This window comes from Pteropus alecto, unplaced genomic scaffold, assembly GCF_000325575.1.
Source record: "Pteropus alecto unplaced genomic scaffold, ASM32557v1 scaffold189, whole genome shotgun sequence".
NCBI lineage: Eukaryota > Metazoa > Chordata > Mammalia > Chiroptera > Pteropodidae > Pteropus > Pteropus alecto.
In genome coordinates, this window is record NW_006442117.1 from 4,294,799 (window position 1) to 4,299,630 (window position 4,832).

Sequence of the window (4,832 nt, forward strand, 5' to 3'; positions counted from 1 at the left end):
CCGGGGCTGGCAGGTCCCGAAGGCCGCGGGTCCCACCTTTGTGTCCCCACGTGGCTCACCGCCCTCCGACGGCGTTTTTGAGGTGCGTGGACGCTGAGCGGTCGGAATCCACGCTGTGGCGGAAGGCTCCCCCCGCCCCCCCGGTGTCCCTGCCCGTGCGTCCAGCGTGGCCTCGTCCTCCAGTGATGGGGCGTGTGGACCACCCTCTCCCACTCCCCCGCCCACCCCCCAGCCACCCCTGTGCTGTGGCCTGCGACACCTTCTTTCCGCTTGTCTGTTCCGGCTTGACTTAATGTACTTATTTCATTGCACTTTGTTCTTTGAAATCCGCTGAGGCGTCACCTCCTCTGGAACCCCCTCTCCGGCCACTGGCCCGCAGGCTGGGCTGGGGCACCTGGTCGTCGCTTCCCCTCCAGGTCCTTTGCAGCCGCAGGGTCTCTGAGCGCAGCGTCTGCCCCCGGCCCCTGTGCCGCAAGCTGAGCGAAGCCTCCACAGGTGCGCGGGGAAGGGACGGGCACCGCTCTGCAAATTCGGCTGCTCCAGGATTTAAAATCGCACTGCAGGCCCAGCCGTCTTCAGCTCTGCGCCCAGGCTGCTGGCCAGCGGGCCTACTGTGCGCAGCCACCCAGCTTGCTTAGACCTCGCTACAGCGGCCTAGGGCTGGGGCTGCTGAACAGCTTCGCCCCGGCGCATTCGCACCCGTGCAGAAACTCTTCGTGAAGAAGCGGGCTGCTGAGTTCCTTTCCACGGGAGCAGATATCCATGGACGCATAGAATGTTTGTGTCACGATGTTTTTATGCTGAGCACAGATAACTCCGGTCACACAGTGTCATCAGGGTTTGGGAATAAATCGTGTTAATTCCACCGTGTGTGAAGGAGTAACATCCACGGGCCTCTGCCGTCGGGTGTTTTCCTAGCCCCTGGGGCGGGATGCAGCCCCCTCTCGCCCTCCTTTTCTGCTTCTCTCTCTCCGCCCCAGCGTCTCTTCCATCCAGCATCCTCTGCCGTGAGCTCCGCCGGCTCGCGGACCCCGCGGTACACAGACTTGGTCTCGCAGAGCTCGAGGACCAGCCGGTCCCTGAGCAGTGGCTGAACCAACTCCCCGAGCCTCGCCCGGTGTCTGGAGGTGGATGTTTGCGAGTGGATGGATCGATGAATAGATGAAACTGTCAGATCGCGGATGAACTAATTTCAAACGTTTCTACACGTTTCACGTGAGAGGCACGGGCAGCTCGAGTTTGGTCAGCGTACGTGATCTGGGCTGTGCTTTCTGACTGGCGCGGAATGTTCTAGAGAATCCCTTCAACGGTCTCCGTCTCCGTCCACTTCCTCCTCCTCTCTGCTTTTTCTCTAGTGTGGCACGGAAGTGGCAGGTCAGAATCGGCTAGAGAATCTCTTCGAGGTTGCCTTTTTTAAAAACTCCAAAGTCCTTTCACAGAGCCATCTGAATTACTTCATGTTGATAAAATTTGAAGCTGGTTTTCTCCAAATTCTGCGGAGCCTGTGACAACCGGATTTTAGGCTGGAGTCTGACGGAGGAGCCGCAGGTCTAAAGGCCACGTGGGGCTGCCCCTGTGATTCCCCCAGAGGATGACAGGTGGCCTCCTCTGACTTCTCCGGTGGATGGCACGCAACCTGTCCTCCCTCCCTGACTGCCTAGTGATACTGGCAAAGTTAGACCCTTCCACAGAATTCTCCGGAACTGATGGTCATGGTCGCCAGGGCACCCTGAGGGAACAGCTTGTGGACGAGAGATGCACATTGGCCACGGCACTGGGTGATGAATGGCCCTGATCTGTGTGAGGACTGGGGTCGAGCCTATCACAGCCCCACACTGACACCGTGAGAGCGAGACTCTGGCAGGATTGATCACAGAGCGCATTAAAAATGTCATTAGTGAGAAATTAATATTATAAAACATTCTAGAAGGGCCGAAGCAATCATCTCACTCTAATAAGAGAGGACAGTTCTCATAAATACCCTTTATATTTCCCTCAAGCAGAAAATGAGGGACATGCCAAGATGATCAGATCTCACCCTCTCTTTCCAAATTGCAAGCTGAAACTGTTGATCATTTCATTTTTCTTCTTCAATTGGGTCGGCTTGTCGTGTGACAGGTCATGCCTTTCAATTTATTTAAAAAGACAGAAGACTGATGCCCTTTGGAGGTAAAAGAATTGCTTCTCATTGGTTGAAAATTATAGGCTTTGAAGATGGATTTTTAGGAAGCCTTTTGCTTCCAGTAAATACTGAGCTGTGTTTATATCATTCTGTCCCACGTGTGGAAGGGAGACCGATGCTCATCGCCTAGTAGCAAAGGCCTCGGGCTCGAGGGACACTTCCGAAGTGTCCCTTGGAATTCCGGCCCCTTCGGCAGAGTCACCAGCAAAATGGTCTCAATGACCTCATCTGCACTTCCTTTCCAAATGAGAATCTAGCATGTCTAATAGTTTTGCTAGAAACTGAAAAGAGTAATAATCCAAAGGAACGAATCTGAATTTTTAAACAGTAAATAATATGTTAGACTTGCAGGCTATTAGAGGGAGAAGAAACTTTAAGGCTCTCATTTCCGTATAAGAGAATGGGAGATTCTTGGCGCTGCTCAGAGTCGTTGGGGCTTCGGACTTTTAGAGAAGGGCTTCGAGGCCTGGACGGGAGCCAAGGCAAATACAGGGAGGCGGTGAACAAGCAAAAAATTCCACCACACTAGCATGAGACGTAATCACATGGAAACTATGTGACGCCAGTGGAAATGGCTCAGACCCCAGGGCGAGGCCGGTGGCGTGGGAGCCGACGCTGGTCAGAGGCGGGCCCCGAGTTCCAGCTGAGGATGGCCGGGCGGATGAGGTAGACGGACAGGGAGGATTAGTCTGCATCGACGGATGAATGACTGATGAAATTAAACAACTGAAGAGGTGAACAGACCTTAGACTAAGGAACGGGCGGAGCGCGGTGGGGTTGGGAGAAGCTCCTGAGCGTGGCGGGGGCCACATGGGACGGGCGCCTTGGCCCTCACCCTCCCTGTGCCCGGCGCTGGGGCCCCCGGACGGGAACCAGTGATTTAGACCTGGCGATGTTTACCTTCGAATGTCAGACCTGGAACCACAACCCAGCTCCTAAATTCAAGCCTTGGGACTTGTCCATGAAAGCAAATAGCGTCTTGCAGCTGTTTGGTACGTGTGCACGGAGCTTCCTCTGTGCAGCCGAAAACTTGGATTTGCGCCTGCCAACTCAGACAGGGGATCTGGTCTTGTCTCTGCATGGGAAACCATCCATCCATTGTAAAAGTAATAATAATAACATAAAGGAAACACCAAGAGGACAGCGATGGTGACAGTGTCCTGAGGAGCCCGAGCGGTCGGTGGCGGGGAGATTAGGAGTAAATGCCATTGAAATAAAAACAGACCCTCAGGAAGGGAGGGGGCCTCTTCAGGCCTCGCGTTTTATCTACGTGCGGATACGTCTCCCCGAGGCCGTAAGGAATTCACTCGGGTTAGAGGGTCCACGTTTGTCCCCAGTGACCAGGCCCGTCGCTCACGCTTCCGCCACCCCGTCGGCAGCTCTCCTGTGCTGCCAGACGATGTGGCAAATTGAAAAAAACTTACTTATTTTTGATTTATGCACTGCCTTTTCATGCTCCAGGCCATAGATAATTCAGCAGTGTCTTGACGTGAAGGAGAAAGCATACGCGGTCGTGGGGGGGGGCGTTTCACGGTGCCGTTGGCTACGAAGTCATTTCTGCAACTTCGGAAATGATTCATCTCTCAAACCTTTATTTTCAAACAGAGGGTATCGTGTACTGCTGTGTACGTGACCCCTTGATGTTCAGGTGTTACGTGGCAGCCACTGCACTGTTCCCGCAGCCTGTCTTCCAGGGCGGGAGAGAGCTGTGGCCTGGGCCGAGGGACCTGGTCCTGGTCCCAGCAGACTGTCCCCTGTGCAACGCGTTCATCCTTGGACTGCCCGCCCAGGGCTGGCCCGAAAGGGCTGTCACCTAACGTGTCGCTGAACGGACAACAGGCCCGTCGTGGGACTTCGTGCATTTGTCCCTCCCGATCTCTTTACTGAAATCTTACGACGTGGGCCTTGTGAGATTTGAGCTAATTTTGTTAATGACTCTGCCTCACTCTGACACAAATATTAGCTGTGGCCTATGATGCGTGAACTGAAAAACCTTCCTCCTGGTTTCGCTCATGGTGAAAATTCTGATTCAGGCAACCTCTGTTGTTGTCGAGCATCCATAGATGATTATGGATCGTTTAGGCGTAAGAAACCGTACCAATACCAATGAAATAGAATATTATTTAAATAACGGACAGTTTGTAGTGAAACGTACGCGTTGGGACACATTCCCTTGGTCTGTTCAGCTTTATTTCTCATTTTGACATTAGCTCAAATGAGTGCTTTGCCCATGTGAGTCACGTGGTACCATAAAGGTCGGAAAAGGCAAGTGTCCCTGGCTCAAGGGCTCAGGCCGCCGCCTCCCAGCTCGGGTGGACGGCGCGAGGCGCGGGCGGCTCGGTTTTCGGTTTTCCGCGCGTCGCTCGTGCGCATCTTCCGTGGATGATGGGGGGATGCGCGGGGGATGCTCTCGGGTGCTCCCGAGCCTGTCCCCTGAGCCTGGGTAGCGCCTTGAGGCCCTGGAGGGAGCCGGTCCCGGGTCCCCTGGGTGGCTGAGGAGCGTTGGACAGGGACCCCACGCGGGAGGAAGAGGGGGCGCGCGCGGATTGCTCGTGTTCGTGTTCGATGGGAAAGGGGGGGCCTCTAACGTGGATTTCTGGGGAGAGGGGGAGGAAGGGGGGAAGGGATGACGCGGGAGGCGCGGGGACCG